This window comes from Leptodactylus fuscus, chromosome 1 (assembly GCF_031893055.1).
Source record: "Leptodactylus fuscus isolate aLepFus1 chromosome 1, aLepFus1.hap2, whole genome shotgun sequence".
Taxonomy (NCBI): Eukaryota; Metazoa; Chordata; class Amphibia; order Anura; family Leptodactylidae; genus Leptodactylus; species Leptodactylus fuscus.
In genome coordinates, this window is record NC_134265.1 from 314,530,672 (window position 1) to 314,549,783 (window position 19,112).

Here is a 19,112-nt window from a genome sequence, read left to right on the forward strand (position 1 = left end):
TTATATCTTTCTGCGCTTTTCCTCACCTCTCGTTTTTGCTCCTCTCTTGACACCCAATTCTCATTACCCAGAATATTCCCAACTTTCCTCTAATATTCCCTTTCCTCCCACCTTTCGTTCTAGACCCCCCCCCCCCCTTCCCGGGTGCTACAGTCCTGACCTCTTCTTTTGGACAATGTTTTATATGAGAACATTCTCTATGGCTGCATGCATGTTTCACGGTAATCCCGGAGTGATACGTAGTTAGTCTTTTGCTCACTAGCTTCATGACTATTATGTGATTATGTAGCTTGCGTACTGGTCTTAGGGCATGTGACGTTGCTCCTCTTCAATTGACCTCCCTTCTTACGCAATTGTCTCCCCCTACCATTTCCTACCTCCTGTAATTTGATCTATCTGACCTGTTCCTTGGAGAGTGTGAGTTGGAGCTTTTGGATACTCACGCGGTAATGTTTACTGTAAATTGCGGAATGCTTTGCTTCAGTAGCAATGACTTGAGTTCTCTCTTGGAGCGGTTGTTTATTTTATGTCTAGGGCTCACCTGCCTTTGCCTTGAGAGTTATAATGGTTTGGGGTACCTGTTCTCTCCTCACTTCTTATCTCTTTTCGCAATTTCTCGCAATATGGTTACGGACTATGGTTTCAATATATTTTATCTTTTGGCGGTACGCATTCCCGTTCCGATCTGGTTCATTTTTTTTTTTTCACCCCAGTTGTCCTGATACACTACTGTTGTCTGGGCTCAGATTTTCTCCGAAAGGGGTAGAGTGACTGTGCTTCTCTTTGGTTTTGTGTAAGTGAGTTGAGGCACACTACTCCGCTTTTCCCCGTTTTCTTCCCTCTTCTTTCTGTTTGTCCGCTTTGTCGCCTCTTGTTATCTTTTGTTGTTGCCCTACCTCCCCCCCCCACTCCTATCTTTCCTTTTTCTTTCCCTTATCTTCTCATAACACAGTCTGACCGAAGATGGCGGAAATGAATTGCGTCTCCTACAATGTGAAAGGGCTCAATTCTCCACAAAAAAGAAGACATGTTCAGCTATTTCTTCGCAAAGCTAAAGCCGGACTGATATTTTTGCAGGAGACACATTTTAAGGGAGCAAATATTCCGAAGTTTCCTAAAACCCAGTATACTCAGTGTTTTCATAACCCACATCCCACATCGGCCTCTAAGGGAGTATCGATATTGCTTCACCGTGATGTACCTTTTGTCTGCACTGGACATTATATGGACTCAGAGGGCAGGATGTTGCTTCTCAAGGGCACTATTGCATTGTAAAAAGTCACTCTCGCTAACTTTTACGCTCCTAATAGCGGTCAAATAGCTTGGCTTCTGGCAGCTTTACAAACCTTACAGACGTTTGCAGAGGGCGCGATAGTGTTAGGAGGTGATCTAAATGTGGTTCTAAACCATGCTTTGGACTCTTCCTCTTCCTCCCGCCAACAGATCTTGCAACGTGCAATTCGCAGACTACTGACCTCTTTCCAGTACTTACGTTTATTGGACATATGGAGAATCCACCATCCTACGGTAAAGGACTATACCTTTTTTTCCATTCCTAATAACACTTACCATAGACTGGACTATATTTTTGTTTCAGACTGTCTGATATCGCATGCTATAAAATCTTATATAGGCTCTTCCACAATTTCTGACCACGCTCCAGTCCATGTCCAGATTGTTCTTCAACGAATGCCGAAACCGGATTGGACATGGCGTTTGAACGAAACGTTACTCAACTCTGAGGACAATGTCAAATTTCTCTCCAGTAGTCTAGAAGAATATTTTGCCTTGAACTCCACACCAGAAGTGAGCTATCCGATTGTATGGGAAGCACACAAGGCCTTCATAAGGGGGGTACTCCTTGCTCTTGCATCAAAGGTTAAAAAACAGAGACAGAAAGACTTAGATGATTTGCTAAACCGCATCTCTTTATTAGAACGACGACATAAACAATCTCTTTTGACTTCTTGCCTAGCTGAACTCGGCCTGCTGCGAAACTAGCTGTTAGACTTACTAAACGTGCGGGCTGCGAAACACCATATGCATTTCAGGAAACTCTTGTACGCCCATGGCAACAAAGGGGGGAAACTGATGACCCGCCTTGTCCAAAAAGAGAGACAGAAATCTTTTATAGCGGTTATTAAAGGTAAAGATGGGAAAACACATGACTCCACTAAAGCCATAGCAGCGGAATTTGTCTCATACTACAAAACTCTGTATAATTTGCACACCGCCTCTGTCTCTGACACCGCTAGACCTTCGATGATACGTGACTTTCTTGACTCGTTGTCGCTGCCTTCTCTCCCACCTACTGACACCGCGGCACTGTCTCAGCCGATATCCCTAGAAGAAGTAGAGGATGTGATACGTAGTGTCCCTACAGGTAAAAGTCCTGGCCCTGATGGCCTCCCGCTAGTATATTATAAGAAATTTGCTAAGACCTTGCTCCCTCAGTTGTCGCTTCTATGTAACTCCCTGATGGGCGGTGCCACCTTGCCACGACAGGTGCAGGAAGCACATATTGCGCTTATTCCGAAGGACGGTAGAGATCATACCAATTGCGGCAATTACCGACCGATTTCGCTTATAAATTTGGACATCAAGCTATGGGCCAAAATATTAGCAAAACGGATACAACCACTGGTCCCCCTCTTAATTAACGAAGAACAGTCTGGTTTCATACTTGGGAGAGAGGGCAGACACAATACTGCTAAGTTACTTCCGCTAATCCAACTTGTACGCCTTAGAGGAATCCCGTTGGCCCTTCTCAGCGTAGATGCTGAGAAGGCATTCGACAGGGTCGCGTGGGACTTTATGGTGGAGTCGCTACGCAGATTTGCTATTCCAGAACGGTTTATTCAAGCGATCCTGTCTTTGTACGCACAACCTATGGCAAAATTGAGGATTAATGGCACGCTCTCGAGTAGCTTCCCAATTACCAATGGAACCCGTCAGGGTTGCCCACTCTCCCCCACGCTCTTTGTACTAGTATTGGAGTCGCTCCTACAGGCGGTACGGCAGAACGACTCTATCTCTGGTGTCCACGTAAATGGTCAGCTGTTTCAATCAACAGCGTATGCTGACGACGTGCTGTTTGTTGTCTCGAACCCTATTGAAGGCTTACCTGCACTTATGAATGTTCTACAGACGTACGGCTGTTTGTCAGGTTATAGGGCAAACTTTTCAAAGTCGGAAGTTTTAAATATAACGCTCCCGTCTAATGTGGTATCAGCACTGAAGAGTTCTACCCCCTTCCAGTGGTCCAGAACACCACTCAAATACCTGGGAATCTATTTGACACCAAGGTTAGAAGACCTATATGCCGCAAATTTTCCACCTTTGATAGAGGAACTAAAGTGCTCTCTTACCGGTTATGAAGACCTCCCCCTGTCGTGGTTCGGCAGGAAGAATTTAGTGAAAACTTATCTTCTTCCTAAGCTCATTTACAGAATGGCGATGCTCCCTATTGCCCTTCCAGAGGCGTTCTTTCAGTCTGTCCGACGTCTCCTCACTGGTTTTATATGGCGACACAGAACGCCTAGGATCTCGTGGCAACAACTGACTAAACGTAAACGACAAGGTGGAATAGGCTTACCGGACTTGCGGAAATATCACACATCTATTCGACTGAATTGGTGGGCTGATCTGGCATTCCCGCTCACGTCCTTGACCCCGACGTCGTTGCTGCAACAGGGCTTGGAGACCCCACTTGCTGTAGACCTATGGTTTCCTAGTGTGATCAAATCCCAGAGGGCAACTATTTGCTCGCTGTTACCAGACGTGAATGTTTTGTGGTCAGATCTGATGGATAGGTTGCTTCTGCCTCCCTCTCCAGTTCTGCCCTTGAACTTGCTGCCCTACCTACTTGGCATACATCCAGAAGCCTATAGGGACATGTGGCACAGACTCCACGGCCTTTCACTCAAAGACGTTGTTACTTCTTCAGGTGTGATGTCGGTGGAAGATATTTGCGCCTTAGTACCGGACGAACACTTCAAATTTTTACACAAGCAACATCTTCAAGTGGCATTTTCTAAATTGCAACATCAGTTCTTGCTTCGCACGACCTTGACGGACTTTGAGAAATTTCTTCTCTCACAAACGAAGATGTTGAGGAAAATATCACACTGTCTCACCCGATTTGTGGATCCACATAGACACTACAAACCTCCATTTGTTATAGAGTGGGAGAAGGAACTGCAATGTACCCTTACCGAAGAGGAGGTGGATACTGTTTTATCACACTCACATGGCTTTTCTCCATGCATCAGGCTACAGGAAAGTACTTATAAATTGGTCTCTCGGTGGTACAGAACCCCGGTTTGGCTACACAGAAAGGGCCTACAAGACTCTGATCGTTGTTGGAGGTGCCAGTCTGATGAAGGCTCTTATTTACATATATGGTGGAGCTGCCCGCTCATCCGAGATTATTGGGATAAGATACAAGACACAATCCGTGCTGTCAGCTACCCATATTTTCGACTTACACCCGAAACGGTCTTCCTTTTCTTGCCTTCTGGAGACTATCAACCTGGTAAAGATAGGTTGGTTACTCACCTGCTGACGATCGCGAAATCGCTCATACCTCTATACTGGCTAAATACTACTGCTCCCCCTCTTTCGTTGTGGATAGATAAGATCAATCAGGTGAAGCGTTTTGATGAACTGATGTGCTGGTCCACTCGTTCTCATGACCGATACGTAAAGACCTGGACTCCCTGGATTCTTCATAAACATTAGAGAGACTTGGGTTGGGACAATAGATTGATAGCAATCCTCCTAGGATACAGTTGTTTATCCGCTCTAATACTTCAGGATTCTGATTATGCTCTCTTATCTTACTACTCTCTCTTCTCTCTTCTTTTATGATTGTGGTATATCTTATTTTCCCTTCTTGTCCCTTTTTTTTTTGTTGTTGTTGTCTCTACTACTCTGTTTTGCCCTCTCCCCTCTTCCTCTTCCTTCCCATCCCCTTTTCTACTACTTCTCTTGACCCCTGACTCCCTCCTTCGCCTAGGCTCGATAATAGTCCCCTTATTGGACGTAAGTCTGCAGATTGACACAGATAGTGTTTGGACGCCTTGTATCTCAATATTCACAAGTTGAAACATTGTTGATGTTTGTGGTTTATTAACCATTTATTATGCCTATGTCTATCTTTCTTTTGGATATTTGTCCTTTCATGTAATTGGCAGAGATGATATTGGATTGATGATATCCTGATATTTTCTGTTTTGTTCTTTTACAAATGTCATGTAAAAAACCAAATAAATGTTGATTCAAAAAAAAAATACATGTTTCTGCCCAGGGACCTTTCGCGTGTTAGGCGAACGTGATAACCACTACACTACAGAAACTGGCACGAGATACACACTGCTGCTTTTGCAAGCAAGCGAAAGGACTGGGGTCTAGCACAAGAGTTTGAAGAGCATGTATGGCCCGATTTGCGAAAAAATAGCTGCTACACTTTGCTTCTGCCCGGTTTCGAACCAGGAACCTTTCGCGTGTAAGGCGAATGTTATAACCACTACACTACAGAAACTGGCACGACATGCACGCTACTGCTTTTGCAAGCAAGTGAATGGACTGGGGTCTAGAACGATGATTTGAAGAGGACGTATGGCCGATTTCAGAAACAAAAGCTGCAATGCCTTGTTTCTGCCCGGTTTCGAATCGGGGACCTTTCGCGTGTGAGGCGAACGTGATAACCACTACACTACAGAAACTGGCACGAGATGCACACTACTGCTTTTGCAAGCAAGCGAAAGGACTTGAAGAAAAGACTGTGGTCTGCCAGCAGGGTCTGAAGACCGGGTATGGACCGATTTCAAGAAAAGAAACCGCAAGTACATGTTTCTGCCCGGTTTCGAACCGGGGACCTTTCACGTGTCAGGCGAACGTGATAACCACTACACTACATAAACTGGCACGCGATGCACACTGCTGCTTTTGCAAGCAAGCGAAAGGACTGGGGTCTAGCACAAGAGTTTGAAGAGCACGTATGGCCCGATTTCCGAAAAAAAAGCTGCTACCCTTTGCTTCTGCCCGGTTTCGAACCAGGGACCTTTCGCGTGTAAGGCGAACGTGATAACTAGAGATGAGCGAACAGTGTTCTATCGAACTCATGTTCGATCGGATATTAGGCTGTTCGGCATGTTCGAATCGAATCGAACACCGCGTGGTAAAGTGCGCCATTACTCGATTCCCCTCCCACCTTTCCTGGTGCCTTTTTTGCTCCAATAACAGCACAGGGTAGGTGGGACAGGAACTATGACACCGGTGACGTTGAAAAAAGTAGGCAAAACCCATTGGCTGCCGAAAACATGTGACCTCTAATTTAAAAGAACAGCGACGCCCAGCTTCGCGTCATTCTGAGCTTGCAATTCACCAGGGACGGAGGTTTCCGTCCAGTTAGCTAGGGCTTAGATTCTGGGTAGGCAGGGACAGGCTAGGATAGGAAGGAGAAGACAACCAACAGCTCTTGTAAGAGCTAAATTCCAGGGAGAAGCTTGTCAGTGTAACGTGGCACTGACGGGCTCAATCGCCGCAACCCAGCTTTCCCAGGATCCTGAATGGAATACACTGACAGTGTATTCCCGTATACCCCATATATACACCCCAAATCCCCGTTCCAACGGTGTGCCCCCCCCCCACCTTCACCTCAGAAATACCCTGCAAGTCCCCTAGCAATAGGATTGGGGCTATATACACCCACTATTTTTGCTACTGCCATATAGTGCCATTGTCTGACTGTGAATTCAAAGAATATATTGGGGTTACAAATACCCTCATTTCTTGCTACTGCCATATAGTGCCAGTTTCTGACTGGTAATTCAAAGAATATATTGGGGTAACGTGCACCCACAATTTTTGCTACTGGTATATAGTGCCATTGTCTGACTGGGAATTCAAAGAATATATTGGGGTTACAAATACCCTCATTTCTTGCTACTGCCATATAGTGCCAGTTTCTGACTGGTAATTCAAAGAATATATTGGGGTAACGTGCACCCACAATTTTTGCTACTGGTATATAGTGCCATTGTCTGACTGGGAATTCAAAGAATATATTGGGGTTACAAATACCCTCATTTCTTGCTACTGCCATATAGTGCCAGTTTCTGACTGGTAATTCAAAGAATATATTGGGGTAACGTGCACCCACAATTTTTGCTACTGGTATATAGTGCCATTGTCTGACTGGGAATTCAAAGAATATATTGGGGTTACAAATACCCTCATTTCTTGCTACTGCCATATAGTGCCAGTTTCTGACTGGTAATTCAAAGAATATATTGGGGTAACGTGCACCCACAATTTTTGCTACTGGTATATAGTGCCATTGTCTGACTGGGAATTCAAAGAATATATTGGGGTTACAAATACCCTCATTTCTTGCTACTGCCATATAGTGCCAGTTTCTGACTGGGAATTCAAAATGCGCAAGGCTCCCGGAAAGGGACGTGGACGAGGCCGTGGGCGAGGTCGGGGGAATGGTTCTGGGGAGCAAGGTAGCAGTGAAGCCACAGGGTGTCCCGTACCTACTCCTGTGGGGCAGCAAGCATTGCGCCACTCCACAGTGCCAGGGTTGCTTGCCACATTAACTAAACTGCAGGGTACAAACCTTAGTAGGCCCGAGAACCAGGAACAGGTCTTGCAATGGCTGTCGGAGAACGCTTACAGCACATTTTCCAGCAGCCAGTCAGACTCTGCCTCCTCTCCTCCTATTACCCAACAGTCTTGTCCTCCTTCCTCCCAAAATTCCCAAGCTTCACAGAACAATAACCCCAACTGTCCCTGCTCCCCAGAGCTGTTCTCCGCTCCTTTCATTGTCCCTCAACCTGCCCCTCCACGTCACGATTCCACGAACCTAACAGAGGAGCATCTGTGTCCAGATGCTCAAACACTAGAGTCTCCTCCATCTCCGTTCGATTTGGTGGTGGATGACCAGCAACCCACCCTCATCGACGATGATGTGACGCAGTTGCCGTCAGGGCATCCAGTTGACCTGCGCATTGTGCGGGAGGAGGAGATGAGACAGGAGTTGGAAGAGGAAGTGGTGGATGATGAGGACACTGACCCGACCTGGACAGGGGGGATGTCAAGCGGGGAAAGTAGTGTGGATGTTGAGGCAGGTGCAGCACCAAAAAGGGTAGCTAGAGGCAGAGGCAGAGGTCAGCAGCTTAGGCGAAGCCAGGCCACACCCAGAATCTCCCAAGATGTTCCAGTTCGTACCCAGCCCCGAAAAACTCCCACCTCGAGGGCACATTTCTCGAAGGTGTGGAGTTTTTTCAAGGAATGCGCCGAGGACAGATATAGTGTTGTCTGCACAATTTGCCTCTCGAAATTGATTAGGGGCTCTGAGAAGAGCAACCTGTCCACCACTTCAATGCGCCGTCATTTGGAATCCAAGCACTGGAATCAGTGGCAGGCAGCAACGGCAGGACAAAGGCCGCCTGCCGTTCACGCCACTGCCACTGCCTCTGCCACTGCCTCTGCCTCTGCCACTGCCACTGCTGACTGTGCTGGCGATGCACTCCAGAGGACGAGCCAGGACACCACTTCATCTGCCTCCGCCACTTTGTTGACTTCTTCCTCATCCTCCCCTGTTCCTGTCTTATCTCCTTCTCCTGCACCATCAAAGGCACCATCAGGCGCTTCTTTACAACAACCCACCATCTCTCAGACATTGGAGCGGCGGCAGAAATACACTGCTAACCACCCACACGCGCAAGCCTTGAACGCCAACATCGCTAAACTGCTGGCCCAGGAGATGTTGGCGTTCCGGCTTGTTGAAACTCCCGCCTTCCTGGACCTGATGGCAACTGCGGCACCTCGCTATGCCGTCCCTAGCCGTCACTACTTCTCCCGGTGTGCCGTCCCCGCCTTGCACCAGCACGTGTCACTCAACATCAGGCGGGCCCTTAGTTCCGCGCTTTGCACAAAGGTCCACTTGACCACCGACGCGTGGACAAGTGCATGCGGACAGGGACGCTACATTTCACTGACGGCACACTGGGTGAATGTAGTTGAGGCTGGGACTGCTTCCCAAACTGGCCCGGTGTACCTCGTCTCCCCGCCTAACATTCCTGGCAGGGACACGAGAAGAACACCCCCCTCCTCCTCCTCCTCCACCGCCTCCTCCTCCGCCACCGCCTCCTCCTCCGCTGTTAGATTGACCCCAGCTACGAGTTGGAAACGTTGCAGCACTGGCGTTGGTAGACGTCAGCAGGCCGTGCTGAAGCTGATCAGCTTGGGGGACAGACAGCACACTGCCTCCGAGGTGAGGGATGCCCTCCTCGATGAGACGGCAATATGGTTTGAGCCGCTGCACCTGGGCCCAGGCATGGTCGTTTGTGATAACGGCCGGAACCTGGTAGCAGCTCTGGAGCTTGCCGGACTCCAACATGTTCCATGCCTGGCCCACGTCTTCAACCTAGTGGTGCAACGTTTCCTAAAGAGCTACCCCAATGTTCCAGAGCTACTGGTGAAAGTGCGGCGCATGTGCGCCCACTTTCGCAAGTCGACAGTAGCCGCTGCTAGCTTAAAATCTCTCCAGCAACGCCTGCATGTGCCACAACACCGGCTTTTGTGCGACGTCCCCACACGCTGGAACTCAACGTTTCAGATGTTGAATAGAGTGGTTGAACAGCAGAGACCTTTGATGGAATACCAGCTACAAAACCCTAGGGTGCCACAAAGTCAGCTGCCTCAGTTTCTCATCCATGAGTGGCCATGGATGAGAGACCTTTGTGACATCCTACGGGTGTTTGAGGAGTCCACAAGGAGGGTGAGCTCTGAGGATGCGATGGTGAGCCTTACAATCCCGCTCTTGTGTGTTCTGAGAGAATCCCTGATTGACATCAGGGATAACTCAGATCACACAGAGGAGTCAGGGATAGCATCCGATCCGTCACAGCTGGAGAGTAGGTCCACACATCTGTCCGCTTCATCGCGTTTAATGGAGGAGGAGGAGGAGGGGGAGGAGGAAGAAGAGTTGTCCGATGATGTGATGGTGATACAGGAGGCTTCCGGGCAACTTCGAATCGTCCCATTGTTGCAGCGCGGATGGGTAGACATGGAGGATGAGGAGGAAATGGAGATTGAACTTTCCGGTGGGGCCAGAGGAGTCATGCCAACTAACACTGTGGCAGACATGGCTGAGTTCATGTTGGGGTGCTTTACAACCGACAAGCGTATTGTCAAAATCATGGAGGACAACCAGTACTGGATCTTTGCTATCCTTGACCCCCGGTATAAAAACAACATCTCCTCTTTTATTCCGGTAGAGGGGAGGGCCAATCGCATCAATGCTTGCCACAAGCAATTGGTGCAGAATATGATGGAGATGTTTCCAGCATGTGACGTTGGCGGCAGGGAGGGCAGTTCCTCCAGTAGGCGACCAAGTTCTCACCGGTCCACACAAACGAGGGGCACACTGTCTAAGGTCTGGGACACCTTGATGGCACCCCCTCGCCAAAGTGCCGCCACGGAGGGTCCTAGTGTCACCAGGCGTGAGAAGTATAGGCGCATGTTGCGGGAATACCTTTCCGACCACAGCCCTGTCCTCTCCGACCCCTCTGCGCCCTACACGTATTGGGTGTCGAAGTTGGACCTGTGGCTTGAACTTGCCCTATATGCCTTGGAGGTGCTGTCCTGTCCTGCCGCCAGCGTCCTATCTGAGAGGGTGTTCAGTGCAGCCGGTGGCATCATCACTGACAAGCGCACCCGTCTGTCAGCTGAGAGTGCCGACCGGCTCACTTTGATAAAAATGAACCACCACTGGATAGAGCCTTCATTTTTGTGCCCACCTGTGTAAAGCACCCCAACATGAAACTCCATGTCTGTACTCAACCTCTCCAATTCCTCCGCATCCTCATACTCATCCACCATAAGCGTTGCACAATTCTGCTAATACTAGGCTCCCTCCACCCTGATTTCCCACAACTCTGCTGGTTAGAGGCTCCCTCCACCATGAATTGGTCCAAACTGTGGTTTTTAGAGGCTCCCTCCACCATGAATTGGTCCAAACTGGGGTTTTTAGAGGCTCCCTCCACCATGAATTGGTCCAAACTGGGCTGGTTAGAGGCTCCCTCCACCATGAATTTGCCCAAACTGGGCTGGTTAGAGGCTTCTTCCACCATGAATTTGCCCAAACTGGGCTGTTTAGAGGCTCCCTCCACCATGAATTGGTCCAAACTGGGGTTTTTAGAGGCTCCCTCCACCATGAATTGGTCCAAACTGGGCTGTTTAGAGGCTCCCTCCACCATGAATTGGTCCAAACTGGGGGTTTTAGAGGCTCCCTCCACCATGAATTGGTCCAAACTGGGGTTTTTAGAGGCTCCCTCCACCTTGAATTGGTCCAAACTGGGGTTTTTAGAGGCTCCCTCCACCATGAATTTGCCCAAACTGGGCTGGTTAGAGGCTCCCTCCACCATGAATTGGTCCAAACTGGGGTTTTTAGAGGCTCCCTCCACCATGAATTGGTCCAAACTGGGCTGGTTGGAGGCTCCCTCCACCATGAATTGGTCCAAACTGGGCTGGTTAGAGGCTCCCTCCACCATGAATTGGTCCAAACTGGGGTTTTTAGAGGCTCCCTCCACCATGAATTGGTCCAAACTGGGCTGGTTAGAGGCTCCCTCCACCATGAATTTGCCCAAACTGGGCTGGTTAGAGGCTCCCTCCACCATGAATTGGTCCAAACTGGGGGTTTTAGAGGCTCCCTCCACCATGAATTGGTCCAAACTGGGCTGGTTAGAGGCTCCCTCCACCATGAATTTGCCCAAACTGGGCTGGTTAGAGGCTCCCTCCACCATGAATTGGTCCAAACTGGGCTGGTTAGAGGCTCCCTCCACCATTAATTGGTCCAAACTGGGCTGGTTAGAGGCTCCCTCCACCATGAATTGGTCCAAACTGGGCTGGTTAGAGGCTCCCTCCACCATGAATTTGCCCAAACTGGGCTGGTTAGAGGCTCCCTCCACCATGAATTGGTCCAAACTGGGGTTTTTAGAGGCTCCCTCCACCATGAATTGGTCCAAACTGGGTTTTTTAGAGGCTCCCTCCACCATGAATTGGTCCAAACTGGGGTTTTTAGAGGCTCCCTCCACCATGAATTGGTCCAAACTGGGCTGGTTAGAGGCTCCCTCCACCATGAATTGGTCCAAACTGGGGTTTTTAGAGGCTCCCTCCACCATGAATTGGTCCAAACTGGGGTTTTTAGAGGCTCCCTCCACCTTGAATTGGTCCAAACTGGGGTTTTTAGAGCCTCCCTCCACCATGAATTTGCCCAAACTGGGCTGGTTAGAGGCTCCCTCCACCATGAATTGGTCCAAACTGGGGTTTTTAGAGGCTCCCTCCACCATGAATTGGTCCAAACTGGGCTGGTTAGAGGCTCCCTCCACCATGAATTGGTCCAAACTGGGGTTTTTAGAGGCTCCCTCCACCATGAATTGGTCCAAACTGGGCTGGTTAGAGGCTCCCTCCACCATGAATTGGTCCAAACTGGGCTGGTTAGAGGCTCCCTCCACCATGAATTGGTCCAAACTGGGGTTTTTAGAGGCTCCCTCCACCATGAATTGGTCCAAACTGGGCTGGTTAGAGGCTCCCTCCACCATGAATTTGCCCAAACTGGGCTGGTTAGAGGCTCCCTCCACCATGAATTGGTCCAAACTGGGGGTTTTAGAGGCTCCCTCCACCATGAATTGGTCCAAACTGGGCTGGTTAGAGGCTCCCTCCACCATGAATTTGCCCAAACTGGGCTGGTTAGAGGCTCCCTCCACCATGAATTGGTCCAAACTGGGCTGGTTAGAGGCTCCCTCCACCATGAATTGGTCCAAACTGGGCTGGTTAGAGGCTCCCTCCACCATGAATTGGTCCAAACTGGGCTGTTTAGAGGCTCCCTCCACCATAAATTGGTCCAAACTGGGGGTTTTAGAGGCTCCCTCCACCATGAATTGGTCCAAACTGGGCTGTTTAGAGGCTCCCTCCACCATGAATTTGCCCAAACTGGGCTGGTTAGAGGCTCCCTCCACCATGAATTGGTCCAAACTGGGCTGTTTAGAGGCTCCCTCCACCATGAATTTGCCTAAACTGGGCTGGTTAGAGGCTCCCTCCACCATGATTTGGTCCAAACTGGGGTTTTTAGAGGCTCCCTCCACCATGAATTGGTCCAAACTGGGTTTTTTAGAGGCTCCCTCCACCATGAATTGGTCCAAACTGGGGTTTTTAGAGGCTCCCTCCACCATGAATTGGTCCAAACTGGGCTGGTTAGAGGCTCTCTCCACCATGAATTGGTCCAAACTGGGGTTTTTAGAGGCTCCCTCCACCATGAATTGGTCCAAACTGGGGTTTTTAGAGGCTCCCTCCACCATGAATTGGTCCAAACTGGGCTGGTTAGAGGCTCCCTCCACCATGAATTGGTCCAAACTGGGCTGGTTAGAGGCGCCCTCCACCATGAATTTGCCCAACCTGGGCTGGTTAGAGGCTCCCTCCACCATGAATTTGCCCAAACTGGGGTTTTTAGAGGCTCCCTAATCCATGAATTGGTCCAAACTGGGTTTTTTAGAGGCTCCCTCCACCATGAATTTGCCCAAACTGGGCTGGTTAGAGGCTCCCTCCACCATGAATTGGTCCAAACTGGGGTTTTTAGAGGCTCCCTCCACCATGAATTGGTCCAAACTGGGTTTTTTAGAGGCTCCCTCCACCATGAATTGGTCCAAACTGGGGTTTTTAGAGGCTCCCTCCACCATGAATTGGTCCAAACTGGGCTGGTTAGAGGCTCCCTCCACCATGAATTGGTCCAAACTGGGGTTTTTAGAGGCTCCCTCCACCATGAATTGGTCCAAACTGGGGTTTTTAGAGGCTCCCTCCACCATGAATTGGTCCAAACTGGGCTGGTTAGAGGCTCCCTCCACCATGAATTTGCCCAAACTAGGCTGTTTAGAGGCTCCCTCCACCATGAATTGGTCCAAACTGGGGTTTTTAAAGGCTTCCTCCACCATGAATTGGTCCAAACTGGGCTGGTTAGAGGCTCCCTCCACCATGAATTGGTCCAAACTGGGGTTTTTAGAGGCTTCCTCCACCATGAATTGGTCCAAACTGGGCTGGTTAGAGGCTCCCTCCACCATGAATTGGTCCAAACTGGGCTGGTTAGAGGCTCCCTCCACCATGAATTGGTCCAAACTGGGCTGGTTAGAGGCTCCCTCCACCATGAATTGGTCCAAACTGGGGTTTTTAGAGGCTCCCTCCACCATGAATTGGTCCAAACTGGGCTGGTTAGAGGCTCCCTCCACCATGAATTTGCCTAAACTGGGCTGGTTAGAGGCTCCCTCCACCATGAATTGGTCCAAACTGGGGGTTTTAGAGGCTCCCTCCACCATGATTTGGTCCAAACTGGGCTGTTTAGAGGCTCCCTCCACCATGAATTGGTCCAAACTGGGCTGTTTAGAGGCTCCCTCCACCATGAATTTGCCCAAACTGGGCTGGTTAGAGGCTCCCTCCACCATGAATTGGTCCAAACTGGGCTGTTTAGAGGCTCCCTCCACCATGAATTGGTCCAAACTGGGGTTTTTAGAGGCTCCCTCCACCATGAATTGGTCCAAACTGGGCTGGTTAGAGGCTCCCTCCACCATGAATTGGTCCAAACTGGGGTTTTTAGAGGCTCCCTCCACCATGAATTGGTCCAAACTGGGCTGGTTAGAGGCTCCCTCCACCATGAATTTGCCTAAACTGGGCTGGTTAGAGGCTCCCTCCACCATGAATTGGTCCAAACTGGGGGTTTTAGAGGCTCCCTCCACCATGATTTGGTCCAAACTGGGCTGTTTAGAGGCTCCCTCCACCATGAATTGGTCCAAACTGGGGGTTTTAGAGGCTCCCTCCACCATGAATTGGTCCAAACTGGGCTGGTTAGAGGCTCCCTCCACCATGAATTGGTCCAAACTGGGGTTTTTAAAGGCTTCCTCCACCATGAATTGGTCCAAACTGGGCTGGTTAGAGGCTCCCTCCACCATGAATTGGTCCAAACTGGGGTTTTTAGAGGCTTCCTCCACCATGAATTGGTCCAAACTGGGCTGGTTAGAGGCTCCCTCCACCATGAATTGGTCCAAACTGGGCTGGTTAGAGGCTCCCTCCACCATGAATTGGTCCAAACTGGGGTTTTTAGAGGCTCCCTCCACCATGAATTGGTCCAAACTGGGGTTTTTAGAGGCTCCCTCCACCATGAATTGGTCCAAACTGGGGTTTTTAGAGGCTCCCTCCACCATGAATTGGTCCAAACTGGGGTTTTTAGAGGCTCCCTCCACCATGAATTTGCCCCAACTCTGCTGGTTAGAGACTCAATCCACCCTGATTTTCAAAACAAATGTTGGTGCCAACCTCAACTTACTACAAGGGCCAAATTCACTGCTGGTGACAAGCTCTCCTCACTGCAAGTGCCAAATACACATGTTTCAAGGTGTTTTCCTACTGTCAGAGAGGTGGTATTGAGTGTGTAAAGTGTGTAGTTGGTGTTAGTTTGGTGTGTTAGATGCCCCCAGACATGCTTCCTCTGCTGTCCCAGTGTCATTCCAGAGGTGTTGGCATCATTTCCTGTGGTGTCATAGTGGACTTTGTGACCCTCCAGACACGGATTTGGGTTTCCCCCTTAACGAGTATATGTTCCCCATAGACTATAATGGGGTTCGAAACCCGTTCGCACACACGAACAGTGAGCGGCTGTTCGATTCGAATTTCAAACCTCGAACATTTTAGTGTTCGTTCACCTCTAGTGATAACCACTACACTACAGAAACTGGCATGAGATACACACTGCTGCTTTTGCAAGCAAGCGAAAGGACTGGGGTCTAGCACAAGAGTTTGAAGAGCACGTATGGCCCGATTTCCGAAAAAAAAGCTGCTACGCTTTGCTTCTGCCTGGTTTCGAACCAGGGACCTTTCGCATGCAAGGCGAACGTGATAACCACTACACTACAGAAACTGGCACGACATGCACACTACTGCTTTTGCAAGCAAGTGAAAGGACTGGGGTCTAGAACGATGATTTGAAGAGCACGTATGGCCGATTTCAGAAATAAAAGCTGCAATGCTTTGTTTCTGCCCGGTTTCAAACCGGGGACCTTTCGCATGTGAGGCGAACGTGATATCCACTACACTACAGAAACTGGCACGAAATGCATACTACTGCTTTTGCAAGCAAGCGAAAGGACTTGAAGAAAAGACTGTGGTCTGCCAGCAGGGTCTGAAGACCGGGTATGGACCGATTTCAAGAAAGGAAACCGCAAGTGCATGTTTCTGCCCGGTTTCGAACCGGGGACCTTTCCTGTGTTAGGCGATCGTGATAACCACTACACTACAGAAACTGGCACGAGATACACATTGCTGCTTTTGCAAGCAAGCGAAAGGACTGGGGTCTAGCACAAGAGTTTGAAGAGCACGTATGGCCCGATTTCCGAAAAAAAAAGCTGCTACGCTTTGCTTCTGCCCAGTTTCGAACCAGGGACCTTTCGCGTGTAAGGCGAACGTGATAACCACTACACTACAGAAACTGGCACAACATGCACACTACTGCTTTTGCAAGCAAGTGAAAGGACTGGGGTCTAGAACGATGATTTGAAGAGCACGTATGGCCGATTTCAGAAACAAAAGCTGCAATGCTTTGTTTCTGCCCGGTTTCGAACCGGGGACTTTTCGCGTGTGAGGCGAACGTGATAACCACTACACTACAGAAACTGGCACGAGATGCACACTACTGCTTTTGCAAGCAAGCGAAAGGACTTTAATTAAAGACTGCGGTCTGCCAGCAGGGTCTGAAGACCGATTTCAAAAATAGAAACCACAAGTATATATGTCTGCCCGGTTTCGAACAGTGGACCTTTCACATGCGAGGGGAACGTGATAACCACTACAGTACAGAAACTGACACAAGATGCACACTACTGGTTTTGCAAGCAAGCAACAGGACTTTAAGAAAAGACTGAGGTCTGCCAGCAGGGTCTGAAGACCAGGTATGGACCGATTTCAAGAACAGAAACCGCAAGTACATGTTTCTGCCCGATTTCGAAACGGGAACCATTCGCGTGTTAGGCGAACGTGATAACCACTACACTACAGAAACTGTAATATAAATAATGAATGTAAATAATTTTCGCTCAGTATTCGACTATCCGATCGAATATCCAACCCTATTATAGTCTATGGGGAAAAATGCTTCGTTTCAGGGGAATCCACCATTTGACTCATGAGGGTCACCAAGTCCACTATGACACCTCAGGAAATGATGACAACACCTCTGCAATGCAACTGGGACAGCAGGGGAAGCATGTCTGGGGGCATCTAACAAGCCCAAGTCACAGTTTTATCCCACCATGACAGCCTATCAACTACACACTTTCCACACTCAAAAAAACCTCTATCAAAGTGGGAAAATACCTGGAAACCTTCTTTCTTCCCCAAATTGATGGACACAAACTCAAATTTAAGCTAAAGAAACATTAACAAGCACCCCTTTAAATCACGTTGCCCATGGCAACCACAAATTGAATAGGTAATGGGAAATCCAACAATACCCACCCTGAACTGTCAGAGAGTCTGAGTGTGGTGTGTGTGTGTTGTGGTAAGACCTTCCCCTTAACGTGAGCCTTTCAAAATTAAGTTACAGGCCCTTAAGCTGAGCTACCATCAGAGATTGAGGCCCTTTAGGTGACTTCAGCCTCTTACCAGCAGAGTTTTAGGCCCTTTAACTTAGTTCAGCCTTGCACCAGCAGAGCTTTTTGCCTTTTGCGTGAGTTGAGCCTTGCACCAGCAGAGTGTTAGCCCCTTTAAAATTCTTTGCCCCTAAAACAGTGGTTCCAGAACCATCACTCTCATTGTGTTGGATTGATGTAGTGGATTGGAATGAGGACCCAGACATTGACCTTGATTTTGATTGGGAAATTGATAACATTTTGGAATCAAGTCCTGGGGGTAACTTTTATTTAGAGGACCGCAAAGGTGGAGAATTGGCTACAACTAATACTACCGGTAATGGTCCTCTAATATCGGACTCTACATTACCTCTAAAGGGTTCTGATCAGGTGTTAATAGTCCAAACAACATTCTCCAGTACTTTAGATGTAGATCAGAATCCACTTTCCCTCCCGACACCAGATTTAACCAAGCTTCACCATCATCATCCTGCTGAGATGGAGCCACTAAAGGAAACCTTGCCTTCAAAGGCATGTTCTGGAGCTGCGACTAAGCCAGATCTAAACACAGAGACTTTGGAACGGAACAAAATTCACAAAGTTCCACTTGGCCACCGACATGTGGACAAGTGCTTGCGGCCAGGGATGCTGCATCTCAATCGCAGCACACTGGCTCAATGTAGTTAATGCCAGGACCGGGTCGCAAACTGTGGCGGCCTGCCTTGTCTCCCCACCCAATATTCCTGGCAGGAGTGTTGAAACACCACCCTCCTCCTCCGCTGTTAAATCGACCCCAGCTACGAGCTGGAAGCACTGCAACACTAGCGTGGGGAGACGTCAGCAAGCCGTGCTGAAGCTCATCAGCTTGGGGGACAGACAGCACAGTGCCCTTGAGGTCAGGGATGCCATACTGCATGAGATGGCAATGTTTTTTGCCCCGCTGCACCTGGACCCAGGTGCAGGTTGGCGTATGTGATAATGGGCGGAACCTGGTAGCAGATCTGGAGCTTGCCAAACTCAAACACGTTCCACACATGGGCTACATTTTCAAATTATTGGTGCAACGGTTTCTATCAACTTACCCCAATTTACATAAGCTACTGGTTAAAGTGCAGCACTTGTGCTCCCACTTTGGCAAGTCTACAGTTCCTGGTGCTAGCCTCAATACACTCCAGCAACGCCTACATCTGCCTGAAGCTGTTATGCGAGGTCACCACACGCTGAATCCCTTGATACCATATGTTGAGCAGGGTGTGTGAGCAGCAGAGACCTTTGATGGAGTTCCATCTACAAAACCCAAGGATTCATCAAAGTCAGCTCCCTCAGTTTCTGCACCGTTTCCATGGCTGGCAGACTTAAGTGAAATCCTATCCCATCCTTTCCACTGGACAAGAAAAATTAGCATGTGCTCATCACAATTCCTGATATGACAGC

General features: G+C 49.0%; 4 non-coding genes across 4 annotated transcripts; all 4 read right to left on the reverse strand.

Moving 5' to 3' along the window:
- Positions 1–5,851: 5,851 nt before the first annotated feature.
- Positions 5,852–5,924, reverse strand: TRNAV-GAC (transfer RNA valine (anticodon GAC)). The gene has a single exon. It is a non-coding gene; the product is annotated as a tRNA-Val (tRNA).
- Positions 5,925–15,900: 9,976 nt separating this feature from the next.
- On the reverse strand, positions 15,901–15,973 carry TRNAA-UGC (transfer RNA alanine (anticodon UGC)). Its single transcript has one exon. It is a non-coding gene; the product is annotated as a tRNA-Ala (tRNA).
- A 495-nt stretch (positions 15,974–16,468) lies between these two features.
- On the reverse strand, positions 16,469–16,541 carry TRNAV-UAC (transfer RNA valine (anticodon UAC)). The gene has a single exon. It is a non-coding gene; the product is annotated as a tRNA-Val (tRNA).
- A 111-nt stretch (positions 16,542–16,652) lies between these two features.
- On the reverse strand, positions 16,653–16,725 carry TRNAV-CAC (transfer RNA valine (anticodon CAC)). Its single transcript has one exon. It is a non-coding gene; the product is annotated as a tRNA-Val (tRNA).
- Positions 16,726–19,112: the final 2,387 nt, after the last annotated feature.